At 46.9% G+C, this 19225-nt stretch overlaps 1 protein-coding gene across 1 annotated transcript in view; it reads right to left on the bottom strand.

Annotated features, from left to right (window-relative positions):
• CREB3L1 (cAMP responsive element binding protein 3 like 1) overlaps positions 1–15219 on the bottom strand; it is a 63354-nt gene extending 48135 nt beyond the window's left edge. The window contains exon 1 of the mRNA XM_063158996.1: positions 15114–15219. The gene's annotated coding sequence lies outside the window, so the exon portion shown is untranslated. The remainder of the gene's footprint in view (positions 1–15113) is intronic.
• Positions 15220–19225: the final 4006 nt, after the last annotated feature.

A 19225-nucleotide genomic window follows, 5' to 3' on the forward strand; every position in this document is an offset into this window, starting at 1 on the left:
GAGGAATGTAGGGTGAAAAGTCGGTGATTTTTGGTCTGCTGCATTCAGGCTCTGTTGTTACAGGAGGGGTCATCTGTGTAGTGTTTGCAGCCTGGACAGCTGGTATGGAAATGATTCATGCTGTTAGAACGGCTTTGCTTTGGAGGTCAGGCTGGCTCTTTAGGACTGCCACCAAAGAAAAGCTTTTACTTCAAGTCTGTGAAAGACACCATTTGTTCCATTTATTTTTCCAGCCTTAGTGTTCATATGGATGGAATATACAGTTTCTGCCACAGCCTGTCTTCCTAGCCATGAAGGTTTTCTGGAGTCATGAGGACTCCACACTTTGGCTCTTCAGTAGCTCTTTGCAACAATCTTGCCTTCATTGTGCTTTGTCTTTTCTCTGGATTTGATTTCTTCTCCATACATTGCTTTGGTGGGGTTTTGCTCTCTGTTTTGTGCACCACAGACAGAGGGAGCAACCACTACATTATAGGTCCCCTCTGCTCCTGAAGGCCCACTGAGAACAAGGTGAGAATGGAAATGGAACTTTCAGCCTAGTTCAGAGAAGAGGTACTACAGTCCCCAGATGAGCTCTTAGGAGTCAGGTCATGTGTGATGGCACAAGTAGTTACATATCCAACCCTTTGGCTGTGATTGCTTCATTTAGGTTTTTATGGGGGCAATTAAAAACCCAGGAAAAAGTCGGGATAGTGATACAGCAAAACATTCTCTAGCAAAAGGTAACTTTTGAAGAAGGACTTGCAATCACTGGAGCCTTTCTTTGCCCTCTGATCCACAGCCCTGCCTCATCCAGGAAATGTGTCTCCCTTTGGATTTCCTTCCAGCGGCTGGTTTAAACTCTCTTGCACACCTCTCTCCAGCCAGCATCAGCTGCTTTTCTTTTCCTTCTTCCTGCTGTGTGCACTCCCACCCAGGTACCCAGCACACCTGTTCCCACCACCAGCAAGCAGCAGTGGGACAGGGAGGGGAGCCAGTGCAGAGATCACACCCACTGCAGCTCCCTGCTAGAAACAGAGAAGACGATAACACCTGTTGGAAAAGAATGCTCACAGATCTGCTGACACAACTGAAAGAGGGAATGAATTATGTTCTGCATATTGCTTTGTGTGCAGCTACACAGGACATCAAATTAAATGTCTGCCTGCAAGCAGACACACTTCTTTAATGACCACCAAATCCAGGTAGGTGTGAGCCATGCTGAAGCACTGCAGAGAAGTGCAGACACGTGTGTGTCATAAGGAAATGTGCACCACAACTTTTGTGTGCTTTTTTCTCCCCCATATTGCTTAGGAAGTAGAGGGGAAAGTGAAGAGCATATTAATTGCATGTTTGCATATGGCAAGGATCCATGAATGCTGTGGTTTCAATGAGCACCCTAATGCTATGTGGGGAATGAAAGGGAAGCCACAGAGCTCAGCACTACAATTATTATTCTTTCTGGGGTAAACCTGGGGCCCTTGGATAGATTTAAGTCAGCCTTGCAAACAAGGAGCGAGTGACAGACAAGGAAGGAGGAAAGGCCTAGGAAAAGGAAAGCTTTGAGTACAAGACACCGGACTCTAGGAATATCCCTTCACAGAACCCCTCTATGCTCCTGGGAATGTGGCTGAGCTGCCTGTGGCTGCATGTCTTTCTGCCAGTATGACAGAAAGCAAAGCCCCCACATAGTAAATGGGTACTGTAACAAAATATGAGAAATGAAAACTCACCACTTTGGAAGTAACTGATATATGAGGAAAAATCTCTTTGTAATTCCTTCATTTCTTCATGGCAAGCTAAGACTGCTCCTTTGCCTTGTCACACACAGTCTCCCCTTCCTGCTCTACACCTCAGAAAGAGCATAAGCTGGCAATCTCCCTGGGGAATCAGACAACTTTCAGGCTGACTGGGTGCAGAGTAACTTCAATATGAGGGCATCTCCTTCCAGCAGTTTGTTACCATTTGAAGACAGTATGTGAATGGGAAGCTGCAGGACAGCAGAAGAGGGTGGCCGCCTCTGCTTCCTATGCACTACTTTTTATTTACTAGGATTTTTAGCCTTCACAGTTGCAAGATGTGCTTGCAGAAAGGATCCAGGCAGACTTCATAGGGCTGGAGACAACCTAAAGAGTAATTCTTGGGGGAATATATCGCCTTTTTTCTCCAAACCATTTCCTACAACTAAAATCTTTCCCTGGGAAGGATGACGAGCTGCACACTCTGAATTTTACCCCAAGAAGATACCTTGCATCAAGCAGTGGGAAGCAAATGGCTTTGGTACAGGAGGCAGCTGAAGAGCTGCTGGAACTGGACTGGATGAGTCAGGGCAAGGGATGGCAACAACTCTGCTTTGACACACTGTATGTGCCATATAGAGTCAGCTCCAAACTCCCAGTTACCCACATGAAAGACTAGAGGGCAATCCATGCAAATTTGTGCCACTTGACCCCTCAAGCATGGCAGAGAAGTTGGACATTCACATCTTGGCTACATCCAACAGAATCTGCCCTGGTCAGAACAAAGTAGATACAGCACACACAGGCTGGTCAGGGGAGTGGGATGATGATGTTCCCTGTACTGCCAAGGGTTAAAAGCAAGGTCCAGATCCACAAGAAATCCTGTGAGGAGAAAAGCACAACCCGGCAATTCAGGCATGTCTCACCCCCGTTCAAATGACATTGTTTCAGTGCTGTCTGCCTCACCCCTCAGTGGTAATTACAGACTTTCACTACAGGGGGAAGAGAACACGGTGGAAGAAACCTTCATTACAGACATCTCCTAGAGAAAAGCAACCCCAGTGTAAAGTCTCAGGCACATAGCCAGGATCAGCCACCAAAGCAAAACACATTTAGGACAAAAATAAAAGGGGGAGAAGTGTTAAGTGCTTTGGGAAGATCAGAAGCCCACCAGACTGGCTGCAGTACAGTGCTGGGTGTGGGAGCACTTTGGAGGAACTGGAATGCTTCCCTGCTTTTAAGTGGTGTGGTTTGCATTTACATTCTTCCTTCCTTCCTCCTTCTCTGGGTGCTTGTTTTCCCTGATGTCTGCATGTGTCCCTTTGTCACCCCTGGCAAACACCAGTGGGCTGGGAATGGATGGTTTTCCTAGGCTTCCTAGCTGGATGTTTGTCAAAGGGGCACATGAAGCTGTAGGTGTCCTTGGCTGACCCCTCTCCCTTTTGTACACCTAGCTTCAGATACACACTCAAGAACAGGCTTCTTGTACTCAAAGCTGGGGGCTCCTTCTTACCTTGTGCATATTACAGGGGCCCAAAGTCTGAGTTTTGTGATAAAGGATGCAAGAGGGTTCTTCTTCCCAGTAGGTCATGCATCTGTTATAGACCATGATCATTTCCTATTGCTGTGGTGCATCTGTCAGGCTTCCCTCAGGTAACTGACATCTCTGGCAAAAAAATGGTCTAATTCCCGCTGCTTTTCTTCCTCATTCCAACTTCCTGTTGACAAATGGCATAGGTCCAAGCTAAGTTGCTCTTTTTACCCCTGGGCATTCACATGTGTGAAACTGAGAACCACTGTCATGGCACAGTAAACTCAGTGTTTGTGGGAGAGGTCACTTCAGTGACAAAATTTTCCTACAGAGCCCTTTTTTGTTGCTGGTGGTAGCACCTTGTTCTTGCAGGATCGGGGTATGATGCTACATTAGAAAGATCCTTCAAACCAATAGGCCTTGTCCCCAGGCAGCTAACAGCAGGGATGGGAGAGGACCAGGAGGAGAAAAACATTCAATCAGACTGCTATTAAGATGTGTCTAGGGAACTGGCTGAATTTTAATTGTTCTTTCCTACTCACTGAGTGAGCACAGGAAAAGATTTACCTTCTGGCCTTTCCATTTGGGCATGTTGACATTTCCAGGCGGCACTTTCCTCTGATGGAGAGGTTTGACGTCAGGTGGGCTGATTAAAGCCTGCAGTGCCTCTGACTCATTTGGCTATGTCCTGTGCAAGGGGATTTGTAATGTGTCTCTTGTCTTTCTTACACTTGTTATGGTTGGTTTTAAATAAATAAAGCTAAGCTCAATTCACAACTTCAGGGAAGATGCAACACGGCTCAGACTCAAATATGCATTGCCATGGCAACAGATGCTGTCAGGCACACACAGACGTGTCACTCTTGGCAGCCAACTCCCCTGCCCTCCTCTGTCTGCCCAAGCAGTGCATGGGGCTGGGGTGGGATGCAGGAAAGCCAGGTGAGGCTGGCACTGTCCCTGCCCCTTGGGCATGCAGCTGTTCCTGGGAACTGGCCTTGCTGCTCTCCCAGCCTCAGGAGAGCTCACCTGGGCCAGCCAACTGCCCGCTTGCACAGCAAGAACTCCTTTGGGGGAAGCCCTGGTGAATGAAGTTGCCCCTAGTGTGACCTTCTCAATTTGCAAAAAGGAGGGGAGGGACTACCTGGATCAAAAAGTCTCATACAGCTGCTGCCAAGTGTGGCATGCTCTTTGTGCGTGGACTGAGATCTGAAATAAATAAAAATTATCAGCTGCCTTCTGTTAAGATCCACTGACAAATCCCTCATGATTGCTAGAGAGATGCCCAGCAAGGAAACAGAAGTGGGGAGAGATGTGGTTTCTGCAACTGATTGTGGGGTGGATAGGTTAGGCAAGGCAAGGCAAGGCAAGGCAATAGAGTCCCTGGGTCCTCCCCAAGTACTTGTGTCTCCTTGGCATACTGAGCAGGTCCCTTTGATGCTGCCATTTCCTGTACAGCTTTTGATTCATCAAGAACTTGAGTGTAGCAGCAGCCTAAAAAAATGAAGTGTGAAACATGGCCAAAGGCAGCATCACTAAGAAAGAAGCTCTTTGAAGTGCTCAAGAACTCCTTGCCTGTGGCTCTGCACCTGTGCATCTCTAACATCCACTGATTATACAACCATCAAAGTTGGAAGAGAACTTTAGGATAACCAAGTCCTAACATCCACCCAGGAGTATCAGGGTAACCCTTAAACCACTAAACCATATCACCCAGAACAGATCCAGATGCCTCTTAAACACCTTCAAGGATGGTGATTTCACCACCTCCCTAGGCAATCTATTGCAATGTCTGACCACCCTAACAATGAAAAATCTTTTTCTAATACTTATATTATACTAATACTGAATCTCCCCTGTATCAACTCAAGGCCATTCCCTTTGGTTCTTTCACTGCAGGCATGGTAGAAGAAATCAGTCTCTACCTGGACAGCACCTCAATGTCCTTTTTAAAGTGAGGGGCCCAAAACTGGATGCAGCACTTGAGCTGTGGCCTCACCAGTACTGAGTACAGAGGGGAGATCACTGCCCTGGTCCTGCTGGCTGCACTATCATAGACACACTGGCATTAGGCACATCCTTAGACACATAAGGATGCCATTGGCATTCCTGGCCACTTGGACACACACTGGATCATGTTCAGCCTCTTTGACCAGCACTCCCAGGTCGTTTTCTGCTGGGCATTTTTACAGCCACTCTTCCCCGAGCCTGTAGTGCTGCTTGGGGTTGTTGTGACCCAAGTGCAGGACCCAGCACTTTTCCTTACTGAACCTCATGCAGTTGTCCTCAGTCTATTGATTGAGCCTGTCCAGATCCCTCTGCAGAGACTTCCTACCCTCAAATCAGATCAACACCCCCACACACAACTTAGTGTCATCTGCAAATTTACTGAGGGTGCCATCAATCCCAATGCCCAAGTCATCAATAAAGATGTTAAACAGGACCAATCCCAAAACTGAGCCCTGGGGAGCACCGCTAGCAACCAGCTGCCAAATGGATTTAGTTCTATTCACCACAATTCTCTGGCTCTGGACATGCAGTCAGTTTTTGACCCATTGAAGAGACCACCCATGCAGGTCGTGAGCAGCCAGTTTTTCTAGGAAAAGAGGTACTAGAGAAATGAGACATTCTGGTTTGTGTGGCAAACAGGGCTAGCGGAGTTGCCAGATCTTCCTTTCTCCAAGTATCTCAGAACATTTAGCAGCTTTCCCAAAGCCTGGGCACCTGAAGTCCTGGAAACGTGGAAACTTCTTGCCTTCCCTGCTCTTAGGTGACTTCTGACAGTTGCAGGGAACTGGCTGAAAATGTGCCCTGCTGGCTCCAACATAGGCAAGGGAACCCAGGAAACCATCATTTACTGGTTTTAATCCTATTATTTTTAGATCACCCCATTGAGTGAGTTCTGAATTACAGTTTTTGGTTTGGCTTGTGGGCAAGCACAATGCACACAGGAAAGTGTTTGAGTGCTGTCCCACTGACCTGAGCTGCACCAAGAGGCAGCATATACCCTGTTGGACTTGTACAGGGGCAGGAAGGGGCACAAAACAATTGAGCCAAGAATCCAGTCTTCCCAAATAGATCTCTAGGGCTGGGGAATGCTTTCTAGCTTAATCCTCATTTTGTAGGTTTAATGCTTTCCCATGTGGGGTGCCATGTCTTTTTTCTACCACAGCTGATTTGAAATTAACCTTTACCTCCTACAATCGCTGCACCCTGCTACACTGGGGAAGTTAATAGCATCGAAGAGTTTGAACTTGTGAAATGTTTCTATGACTGCATAGATTGAGCCACATTACCATGACAAATCACTGAAATCTGAGAAATCTAATTTACAACACAGATTTCTTTTTTTGTGTGTGTCTTTCCCAACTCAAATTCAAGTCAGAGAGTGTCTGGAATGTGCAGTAACTCTAATCTAGCAGAACTGTGGGTGCAAGAAGGATGAAAAACAATTGCATGAGGTCTCCAGGGCTGGTCTACAATGACTCCAAACCCTAAATTGCTTATCCCTTGAACGTGGTTTACAGCAGCAATGGATCCTGGCGGAGCTGTGTAACCAGCACTTAAATAAAGGGGAGGCAGCAGGACCTCCTGAATCAGTGGCATCTGTTCTGGGAAGGGCTTGCCCAGAAATAGCCACAGCAAGAAGGTACTAAAACCTACTGTCTCCTCCTAGAAACAGACTTGAAGGTCACAAAGTAAAGACCCCTGCAACCAGCACTGGCCTCTGATTGAAAATAAATCCTTTCATGCACAGACAGTGGTTTGAGAAAGGAAAATATTGAACTGCAGTGAAATCTTGGAGAGTTCATGGCTGGACACCTTGGAGTGGAAACACCAGTAGCATCAATTCAGGTAGAGCTCTATACCCCCAGCCACTGGCATTAATGTACAAGAATATTCCCATCTCTCAAATTTAGCTTCTTTCACAATAAAACTGATTTTGATGGTGCTTTTATCTGAGATAGTGTGAAAGTAACTGAGGAACAAGAGAGATGAAAGTCTGCTTGGTGTCACCGAGCCACCTCTGAAGCCAGGAAAATCATGATTCTCTGTAAACAGTTAGTGTTTTGCCCCCGTATGGGAATTGGCATCATTATTTCCAAGTGATGGGGGCTGCCACTGTCTCTGCCAGAACAATAAACAAAACAAAGCTCTGTGGTGCTCCTACCCCCTGTATTGCGCTCTCAGGACTAGCAGACAGCAGAGATATTTGGGCACTTAGCAGGTTCACTTCTTCCTTTAAAATGCACTAAAGGAAGTACTGGTAAAATACATTATATGAATGGCCCACATAACTTACTGCTGTCACTTATAACTGAGAAGGAACTGCAAATATTTATAGGGGTGATATTTATAGGGGTGAAAACACCTTTCTTTATTCTGAGAGCATGGCTTACAGTCCTATGAACCCTTTTCATAAACCTTCATAAAAGTTTTCATAAACAGGGGTTTGAAATTGGAGAACTGTTAAAAAACCTCAGCACCCTAAAGTCCACATCAAACCAGAAATGTTCCTCACGAGCAAGTTAATATATAAATACACTTCACATCATATCTTTATTTCTGTGGAAGACCATTAAATTTCCAGGAAGTACCCAATGCTTCCTGGCACATACCAAGGGAGGTTGTGACCTGAGCAACAGCTGTAATGATCCCATCACAGACAGAATATTTTGCAGGATTCTACACAAATATGAATTCTGGTGCCAGCAAGTAGTTTTGCCTGGTCTTTTGCTGCCTGGTCAATTGCATATAAGTCACTCTTCCCTCACTGCAGGCTGCCATCCTCTCCTTCTTGACCAGATACTCAGTGGATTATTTTTGTCTCAGATCACATAGTCCCAATGGTACAATTACACACTGACCTCAAAGACTTGCTTTTAAAATTACCCTTCTTTAGCAAACCCTCTGTCTAGTGGGTTGGGTGGTTTTCTTATTTTTTATTTTTATATCTAAATGGTTAAATAGTGGGTGTGGTTGGGGAGAGAGGAAAAGAAGAAAGAGAAAGAAGCAGACAGAGCAAACAGTAGGGGAGACAGTTGTGAGGGTCACAAGTGCACTCAGGAGGGGGACATCCATGTACTCCAAAGAGAAGACACTTGGCTTCCTCTCTTTCCTCAGTAACATCTTCTCCTGGAAGGTCAGTCCTTCCTGTCAACAAATGTCATTTCACTACAGAGCGAGTTACAGTCCCTCTTCCTCATAGCTACAGCTAAAGATTTATTCTTGGGAACCACTACCTAAATCAGAGACCAAACAAACCAGGAAATTTAAAATATGGCGTTAAATTTGGAACTTTCCTTTAAGTGCTCACAGATGTTAAACATTTTACAAACAGAAGAGACAGAAAAACACCTCAGAAGGGCTCTGAAGGGCCTAGAGGCAAACAAGCCTAGGGCAGAGGTAGACAGTCTTAACTGTACAGATGTGCTCACAGTGAAACTCATGTAGGAAAGGTGTCATTTGTCCATGTTGCTATTCAGCTGACAGTTCCATCAAATTTTTGAAAATCTTCATAGAATGTATGAAATCTCTTCAGGAGAGATGAGCATCTTCTCTGAGGATGACAAGCTGGAGGGAATAGGAACACAGTCTGTCCTTGCAAGGAAAAAAAAGGCAAGAAATTCACAGACTGCCAGGGGAAACTTCAAATATGCCTCAATTTCTCACATCCGGGTTGTGCACACTACTTTTTGAGTTTGCTACACAACAGGACTTTCCCCTCCACACTATAGATAGCTTTAAAACCCATCTGAAATCGTTTTAAGGCTGATGGGAGCTGCAGTGAATTCGCTCCAAGTGATAAAAGGAATTTTTGCTGGGCTGGTTGTGAAAGTTGGCCTTCTAGTAGCCACCTGTCAGCTGGGCAGTGGCTGCTCTTCCATGGTGCTCATAATGGTCTCCTTCATCCTTCACATCTTCAGGTGTGCATATCTGTTCCACACTGTTCTGCACACCCTATTTTCTGTAGCCTTTTCCGCACACTGGTTATGTCTCAGTCTGACAGGATGAGCTCCTTTTGTGTCAAACCTCACCAACAAAAGGTCAGGACTGGCACCTGGAGAGGAGGCCTGCAAACAGTGTCCTGATGTATTTGAGAAGAAGGCAACTGTCACTCGGGGGACTCCTGCTCTGCATGGGAGTGTGATTGTGTAGGACAGATGTGAACCTCATCCGACTGGAGACAATCTTTGAACGTTCCAAATGGTCCACGTTCCAGCTGTTTGGGACAAGACAATCCTCCTCCCTTTGTTCATCCTGCAGCTCCCCTTGTACACAGCATCTTTTCCCCTTCTCCATTACTACACCATTGCACTGGGGTGTTGCCCTGTGCTGTTGCACAGCTGGCTTCACCCACACCTGCAGTGACTGCATTTTATGGTGGGTGAAATAATCTTTGTTTGGGGAGGGTTTTTTTGTCAATTTTATGAAAAGGTTTTGAAGCCTGTGAAATTGAAATGTACTTGATACCTTGCTGGAAGAGACAACAAGCTGGTTAGCACAGCCTTGGCTGGAGCAGAAAGCAGTATTTAAATGATACCTATTAATGCTGGCAAGGGACATAGTGAGGATAAACAGGCATCTGTGTACTCACCATATCTCTCATTTGGGTTTAAAAAGCCAAATCCACCTACCAACATTTGCTGAACAGAGTTAGTTTCACGAATATCAGTCAGCAAGACATCAGTCAAAGGTATTAATCTATAAAATAAAAAATTTCAAATTCCAAACTTTGCTCTTTTAATGAGTTCTGGTAAATTTGCTCCCTTTTACAATCCTGGGGTCAATCAATTAGCAACTGCCTAGGGGTGAAACTTAATTAAGCTCAGATAACACAACAGAGGTTTCACCTCCTTGCCCTCCCTCTATACACATCCTCATTTACACATCTGGGTAAAAGCTTCACTGCAAAGCCCGGAGAGAGTCATTGCTTCAAGCAGAGTCTCTGAGAGCACATCTGAGCTCCCAAAAAGCATTGCAAACTCTTGCATCATGCAGAGGCAAAGCAGCAAGGAAACGAGAAGATTCACTCTGGCAAGCTGCTGCCACGGGGATAAGGTGTCACTGGGAACAACAAAAGGTGGTTTTACTGAGGAAACGTGGTGCCACGACTTATTAGTCTTTCAGCAGAAGCAGGAATCCTAGCGCTGCTCTGATGGTGCTGCTCCTGCAGCAGGAGTGAGCCAGCCATTCAGGACTAGTCTGACAAATCTGGCTCCAGCTGCTCGACTTTATTAACGACAGAAGCCCTGGAGGGGTGGGATCCAGAGGCATCACAGCGATTTTTTTCCCCTTTCCTAAGCACAAAAGACAGAAGTGGAATGTGGCTGAGGAATGCTTCGCCCTTGGAAGGGATGTAATAAATCTCCTTGGATGTGATATTTGGTTTATTTTGTGGGAGTCATTCAAAAGGAAAATGCAGATTGTGGGGCTTAGTGCTCAGCCTATGCTGGCAAAGGATCCCCGACAAAGAATGTCCATTGGCAGGGAATTTCCTGACTTTGCAAGTGAGCAAATGCCTCTTTCTCAGTTACTCTAAAAGCTGTTTTGTTATTATATAAAGGTTCTATAAAGCAGACAACGATCAGTTCTACTCCAGATTCACCAGAAGAAGGACAAGTAACCATCAGCCTTATTTGCAGGAGGAAGGATTTGTGCTATGCTCAAGAAAGTGCTTTTTCTCCAGGACGGTCTCCTGGGCCGCAGGGGGCTGCTGGGGAGGCTGCAGCATCCCAACTGCTGGAAGCATTTAACGCCCACGTCATGCTCTGCTCCTGGGTGACTCCACCTTGGAGAGGGGTGACAGCTTCAGAGATCTCCCAAAGTCCCTGCCAGCCCTCTGGTGATTATTACTGTATGATTATTATTATTTAATAGCAGGAATTGCCACCTTTGGGATAGGGACTTAAGGAGGATTCTTCCTGTACCTAAGGTCACTAGAACTAGGGATGTGTTAGCAGGCAGAGGTCAGGGAAGAAGAAAACAGAAGGGTACTGATGTGCAGATGGATCGGATTTACTGCAGCAGTACGGCAAAGAGAAAGCCCAAAGGTCACTATGGACCCACCACAGAGCAGAATGACAGCAGGCTCACTGACAGTGGTGGGCAGGCAGGAGGGAATGGATTTATCCTGGGTGCTCAGGTCTACAAGAGAAGTCCAAGGGGAAGTCATGACAGAGGCCAGATGAATGGCTGTAAGCCACCTGGGAACCCTAAACCATCTTTAAAGGGGACCTGGAAGGGAAGAGGAGCAGATCCCATGGAGCCAACCACAGCTGTCTGCAGCAGTTCTACCACTGAGAGAATCACCACAGTAGAAGGTAGAGGGGGTATACAAGCTGTTTTTCCATGGTAAATATTTAATTATTACCCCTGGTGGTAAAGTTAAGTTCCAGCTGTGAAAAGCCCAAAGCCCTTCCACCTGCCTGTTTGGATGGAAGTGGAGTAGCCTGAGCAGGCAGAGCTACCATTAGAGCACCAGGACACGTGGGGAAAGGTGGGAGTGTGGTCCCTACACACACTCAGTGAACCCCAGAAACTGCCCAGGCTATGAGTGGTGGCATCACTGATGGAGACCACAGTTCAGAGGGGTCAGCCATACAAGCCTTCATCTTTGCTGCTCTGCTCATCCTCCAGAAATACAATCTTGCTCACTCCATCAGGTTACTGGAGACTCCCCTTTCTCATCTGCTTATAAGAGATTAAAAAGGATAGCAGATGTTGGCCAAGATTTTGATTTCCTAGAAGAGAACGTGTTTGCAGTGCTCTGTGGAGGGATGAAGGCCTCTACAATAGATTGTAAGAGTCCTTCAGGCTGTTGCCTGCCATTGTCACCTGCTGGAAATTACATGTTTTCAGTGCCTCCTGTCTTGCCAGGGAATACAAATATCTTCTGTGCTGCACCCTGTGTTTTCACATGGAGAGGAGGTGCCAGTGTGAAGCAAGTGACCTTATCAAGGAATTAGCACTCTTGGGTTATTACCAGGGCTGGACTGAGCACTTTGCTGCTGTTATCACTCCTATTGATTTTACATTTATAGAGAGCTGCAAATTTACACAGTGCTTAATAAACACAAAATTTCCTGGACTGCAACTAGTATAGGAGAACTGGGAGACATTAAAAAAAAAACAAAAAACCAAACAATTACATGACATTTCTATGTTATTTTTTCCACTACAGTCACAGGCTGAAGATTAGGGGATGTGTTGCCACACTCCATACAACACATACACATCAAGACATTGCAAGAGCAAATGGATCCAACATCTTCCCAGACAAAATGGCAATTTTGTACCATTTGTCCCACTGACATCATCCAAAGTTTTGGATGGAGGGGTCTAAATTGTGTTGGGTAAGAGTAAACCAGCAGAAGACCTTGGGTTCTACTCCTGCTATGCCACTGAATATTTCACCCAAGTTTTCCAAAGATGCAAGTATTTTCCTCCTGCAGGAGTGGGGCCATGAGTCTCAGACTGGGATACAACATGGGACATCACTGGACTGAGGTATTTGTGAGCAGGAAAGTGATAGTTGAATTAATTCCCTCAGGGCACAGCACCATTGTCATCACAAACATTTTGACTGTGGACAAATTATTTATTCATCAGCTTAAAAATTAAACCCTTTTTGCTTGTGGGTGTTTAAAAAATAGTTTTTTTCTAAAGGAACCTCTGAGAGCAGAATTAACATCCCCATCACCTCCACCATGTATCTGAAAATATCACCTTGTGTGACACTTTGTGGCAGAGAGACTCAAAAGAAGGAAAAGGAATAGCAAACAACCATGGGGACAGAGAAACTGGAAGATGCAAGGGAAAAGTTGAAGTCATGCAGCTTTGACCAAAGGGAAAGGAGCACATGCTGAATCCAGATAATCTCTGAGGAATCCGACAGGTAGGTTGAACGATTTCTAAAAAGCGGTGGTTTAGGCTCCAGATCTGAGTCATCACAAACAGGTGATCAAAGGGGACTAGACAACAGTAAGTTTAAGCCCAGTGTTTGGGAAGCACTCAGGTAAGTGAAAACAAATGCCTGAAGGCGTTGTTTGAGGGAAAAACACCCCAAACCCAACAAAAGACCTCCCAGAACAAAAAAGGCTTTAAGCACAGAGGTGACATGTGGTACAGCAGAAACCCTGGCAGGAAACCCTGTGAGATACACGCTCCCGCCAAGAATTTGGGTCGTCTGCTGCGAGTTCTGCCTTCAGCCCCTCCCAAGGAGTTAAAGTTCTGCCACTCTTCCCTCACTGCTTTTGCTGCAGCCCTGGCTGTGAATCAGGCGCACCGCTCACACAGTTTACCTTGGCAGGATGTGAATGTCTACTGCGGGCTACAGGGTGTGGACAAGTGTGCCCAGGGCCTTTCTGCACAGCTTCTCCATATTCTCCAGAGGCTGGCATGGATGAATGGCCCAGCCTTGGAAAATATTATCGTCTCCCAGAGAACGCTGGTTCTGAGCTGTATCCAAAGGAAGCCAGGCAGCACTCAGGGGAAAACTTAATAAGCAGCTGGGTGAAACTCCCTGGGTTCTACAGATGGAGGGATGCAGAAACCTCTGCTTTTGAGAAGTTCACATGAGAAAAACATTCCCTTACATCTTAGCCTTGACACTGGGCTTTCAGCCTGGTGTGTGCCTATGTGCCATACACAGTGCCACCTAACAGATTTTTGGAGTGCTGGGCACGCCTGGGTGCAACATATTTATTTCTCTGCCTCTTCCACACGCTATCCCAAATACATGACCAGGTGTTAACAGCTTGACACTCCACGGTCCCACAGCAGAATTTCCCCAAGTACTGCTTCTCGTGAGAAGGACCCACACATCCAAACGAAGTTCTGCAACCACCTTTCCAGGTATCTTCTGAACCTCTCACACAAAGGCCAAAGGTAGTCTGTCCAGTTCTATGATCCCACAGGGAATTGCATATTGTTCTAAATATGAATTTTCCCTCTATATGTGACTGCCTATCTTAGCAAAGCAATCACGAGGGCTAAGCTCTGGTGGTTCTGCTATGCACAATGTCACCCAGAGTCCTTGCCAGTGCTCTTCACTGAACCTTTCAGCTTCACTTTAAGGCACCATTGCTCCATCAGTACATCTTAATGCATCTGCCAGGCAAGAGATCATGTGATTCAATTTGGAGTTTTTCTGCATGGGCCAATAGATATCAGAGTCTGTATATGAGCATATACAAGTTATTTTCAGCTCGTCTGTAACATGCAATTCCACCCACCAGGCTTGCAGAGATATATAAATCATGGAGGTGTCTAAAATAACAGGCCCTGAGGAAACATCTGTCACCTTTTCAAGCTTGGGAGGGAAGAGGATGAAGCATTCAACTCCACAACTTACTGAATTTTCTTTCAGCTCTAAGAAAGCAGAGAGCAGCAAGTCTTTCTGACACAGCCCAGATGCCCTGGCAGTTGGGTATTCTCATTGACTTCACACTGTGTTTGACCTGTAAGCGTAACACAGGCAATACTGATACGCTCAGCAATTTGGATGACATTTGTGCGATCTCTCACCCTTATCATCAAAAGAAAATTATTGCTTCAATTCTCTCGTTTCTGTGGGCTTTATCCCCCCAAAGTGACTGGTGGTTGGCCCTTTGCACTCGATCTCTTAATCAAAGGAAAACAGAACTTGCTGTGTTGGAATCTACTGACAGCTGTTCTAGTCCTGAAACCCGCCACCGCCTGCCCTAGGGAAGCGTGTGGGCCAGAGCCTCGCCTATGCTACAGATACTCCCATTTTCACTGGAAAAATCAGGAAAAGCTGTGAAGTTGTTTATTTGCCCTCTCTCTCGCTCCTCCTTTCTTTTGAATTGGTCTGATCTTCTCTCTTGGACCTCAACCCCACTCACTTTTTGCTGCTCGTCCTAGTGGAAAAAACCGCAATGGAGCAGGGTATGAAGACGGAAGCGATTTCCCCCCGGCCGCCGGGCGCCCCAGCCGCGGGGCCGCCATGAGCGCCGCCCGCCCCGCGCTCGCTGACGGGGCGCCGTGAGGGCAGCGCGCGGCCCGCCCGCGGCGGCGCCGCCCCCTGGCGGCGGGCGGGCGGCACTGCCGTGTGCTGCTGCGTCCGGGTGCGTGTCCTCATCCTCATCCTCATCAAAATCCTCGACCGTGCCGTGCTCCTGTCCATGCCCATGTCTGTGTTAGTGTCCGTGCTGTAGCTATGCTCTGGCCTGTGCCTGTGCCAGTGCTAGTGCCAGTGCTAGTGCCCGTGCCAGGGCTGTGCCCTTATCCGTGTCTGCGCATGTGGCCTTGTTGGTGGCATAGCCCTGGCTATGCTGTGCCTGTGGCTGTGCCCATGGCATTTTGACTGTGGCCGTGGCCATGGCCATGTCCATGTACTTGCCTGCGCCTGTGCTGTAGCCATGTCCAAGGGCCTTTTTACCCATGGCCATGCTCATCGCTCTAGCATTTTAGTCTGTCATATGTCCTTGTCCATGCTTATGCTGTGGCTGTGGGCATGACCATGGCCATGAAAAGTATCCTTGTCCATAGCCATGATGCAGCCATGACTATGCCGTGGTAGTGGCTGTGGCCATAGCTTTGTCTATGGCATGCCCATGTCCTTGTCTGTGCCTGTAACGTGGCTGTGGCCGTGGCCATGCTGTGGCTGTGGCCTTGTCTGTGCCTGTGGCCATGCTGTGTCCGTGCCCGCGCCTATGCCGTAGCCATGGCCATGCCAGTGTCTGCACCATGTGCTCCAGGAGTGCTGAGCCAAGCCTCGAGACCGAGGCTGTTTTTGTAGACAAACCTACACGGCAGACTCACTGCCCAGGCCCTAAAAGGAGAGCTCAGTATTCCCTCCTCCGATGTATTTCACCCCCCCTCCCCGCAGTTACCGGCGATTTCCCGGAAAGTTTGCGCAACGTCTCCTGTAAAACCCGCTGGTCTTTAATGTCATTTTAGTCAGAAAAAACCCCAAACAGCAAAGACCCCAAAGCGAAGCCCCGGGACGCCTGCGTGCCGCGGGTGCCCGGCCCGGGGCGCTGGTGCCGAGCCGGAGCAGGGGCGCCGGGCGGGCCCGGGCAGCCGCGGCAGGCGGAGCCGCGCTCACCCGGCACGGCCGCCAGAGGGCGCCGCCGCCGCGGCCACGGCGGGCCAGGGCGGGTCCACGTGCGCCGCCGTGCGCGCTCCCGCGGGCAGCCCCGGAACGCGCCGGGAAAAGCGGCTCGGCCGGGTCGTGCCTTGGGACGGGCTTCGAGCTGCAGAGCCGGCCTGAGTCAGGCCTGCCCAGCCCTGATCTCGAGCTGTCCATCCCAGCAGAGAGGGGCTGCCTCCCCTCCATCCTTAAGCACGGCCATTGGAGAGAAGTCTTCGAATGGCTGCTCTGGCTAAGCGGCCACTTCTTCAGCTCCAGCCGAAAACGTACTGGTTTCACTAAGCCGTCCAAGAGGGAAGCTTTCCTTGGGGCATGCGGGCCAGAGGTGACACTAAAGCTGCCTCTTATAGGAGAGGTCATTGTGTAGGGGTTCCTGTACATGTTTGGATCATTGCACTGATAGACAAGCCCCAGCCTCGCCCAAATGCCAAAATAGGTCCAAGATGTAAACATGGAGGAAGATTGTGAAGGAGGAGATAACTGAGAATGTAATTACCTGTCCAAGCTGACTATTTCCCTACTGAATAAAGCTGGCTCTGTAACTTAGAAGAGCGGTTCAAATAGTAGAGCTGGTTTTCACTGGCAGCTTGGCCTCTAAGCGAAATGCTGTGAGCAGCATGACATTTCATGCCAACTGCAAACTTACTGAGAGCCTGGGGAAGGACCCATCACTGAAGGCCCAGCAGCCGTGGCTATACTGTTGGGAGTTGCTAGCTGGCAGCTGGCTCCAGTCTGTCTCCATGGCCCTGGCAGCAAGGTGACCGTGCAGTGAGAAGTGCTACTGCTCACTGTGCATCAGTATGTTGATGGTGTCATGTCATCTGTTCCCTGCAGGAGCCTGGGTTTGCAGTGCAGAAGCATAGGATAAGTAAGGAATTAATTCTTTCCACTTTTGCAGTCTCTTCACTTATGTTCTGAATTGCATCAAATATCTACCTTTTGCAAAATCACCTGGTATTTAAAACAGAATTTTAAAAAAGCTAGAAAACTAAAGTTCAGAGTTAACCCAGGTTAGCTCCCCACCCTTGTAAAAACCAGGATTTATAAAGCATTCTTAGTGCTTGGCTACAGAGAAAATCCCATATTCAAGAAGTGATCAAAGTTGTATCAGGTAGAGGATAATTAGCAGAACATGGGAAGTTGCACAGACACAAATGTTCTTGGTGACAGCAGACTGCACTGACAAACATACATTTGACAAAGTGATGTAAAATGGTAGCAGATCACCTTAATGAGAGGGATAGAAGAAGGAGCTATATAAGGGCATCCTTACAAATTCTTCACACGTGCAAGAGCTGATTGCCAGTGTCATTGCTGTGTCAGGATCTTTAATGTTTTATCTTTGATGTTGGCTCAGCACACTCTAGGACCTGCAGTTTCTGCATAGAAGTAGCTCTTTAGGCTGCCTTGGGTTGCCAAGCTGTCTCCAGGTCATGCAGAGGAAAGAACATCTATGGAAACAGAAGTGGAAATCAGTGGAAGATCTATAAAGTGATGCCAATTTATGAAAAATCTGCAAGAAACATGGTGAAATTGAACACACTGTGTAGTGCATTTGGTAAGAAACTACACAGAAGATTGTCTGTATATAAGCTGGGAAATACAGAGAATTATAAAATGCATATAAGGGCTGACCTGTCTGCTCCAGAGACAGCATGGGCAGATCTTTCCCAGCCACAAAGCACTGCGGAGACTGCAGCGAAGTGCAGCAAGTGGAGCATCAGACATGGAAGACTTCAGTGAGAAGTCCAAATCATGGGCACTGACAATGATAGAAACAGGAAGCTGCTCAGGAACAGCTTATCCTGGAACAGTTCACCAAACATCCTATTCCTTTTAACAGACATCCTATTCCTTTTAACAGATACTCCATGGGCAGTTTCTCAGTTGTAGTGCATATTGTTTAGAGGAGGAAATACCTGGATAATTGGTAAGTTCTTCAGAAGATGGCAACAAAGTTCAAAAAATTATATACTGAACAAAGACATAGATTCCAGTGAGCTTCTAGTGACTGCAGATTTTTATTTGGTTAAAAAGTAGAACCAGAGTCCGGAGAAATTTATCCCTGGAAGGTTGGTTGGGTTTTTTGGTCTTTTTTTTGACCACAACAGTACCCAATTACTATTTCTGATACTATAATCTACTTTAATAAGCAAATTCCCTCAAACAGTAGTTGGCCCTAATATATCCCTCTTCTTTTCCCATGTCCTTGGCCACATATTGCTTGCTGTGCTAAGTGCTAAATGGCTCTTGGAAAGTGCTAAGAGGGTGTTGTGAAAGAGCTAAGCCGAGTTTCACAAACAACTGCCTGTACAGAAAATAGTCCTGTTGATAGGTGGTACCAGGAGTACCTGGTTGAAGACCCTTGTTTTGACAAGATTTGAGAACTGAACTTCACAGTTGCCGTGAGGTAATTTAAATGAGACTTTTTTATCTTGTGGAAGGGAAGGTTTCTTTGACCCTGACTGAAATGAAACCACTGAATGCTTTGTCAGAAATATTTGACAAGATCAGTATGTTCTGGCTAACTAGGTCAAGTTCATCCTCTCTGCTTGCTCCACCAGCAACCACCTCAGCCATCAGTCTTGGCACCTGGTAATTCTCAGAAGTGAAAAGCGGTTCCTGGAAGATGATGGAAAGGAAGGCTCTGATGTGAACTTTTCTTCTGAAGCACCAGAATAAGCCAAGAAGAATCCCAAGCTATCCACACTGCAAAGAGGCACTGAATGCCAATGCTTGTTCAAACATTTCCCAGCTAATCACCATTGTCTGGCCATTGGCAAAAGTAAAAAAAAAAAAATGGAATGATGTGTTTTATTTTCTCCAACAAATGGCATCATGTTGGGGTCACCAATAAGCATT

Source organism: Melospiza melodia, chromosome 6 (assembly GCF_035770615.1).
Source record: "Melospiza melodia melodia isolate bMelMel2 chromosome 6, bMelMel2.pri, whole genome shotgun sequence".
NCBI classification, from domain to species: Eukaryota; Metazoa; Chordata; class Aves; order Passeriformes; family Passerellidae; genus Melospiza; species Melospiza melodia.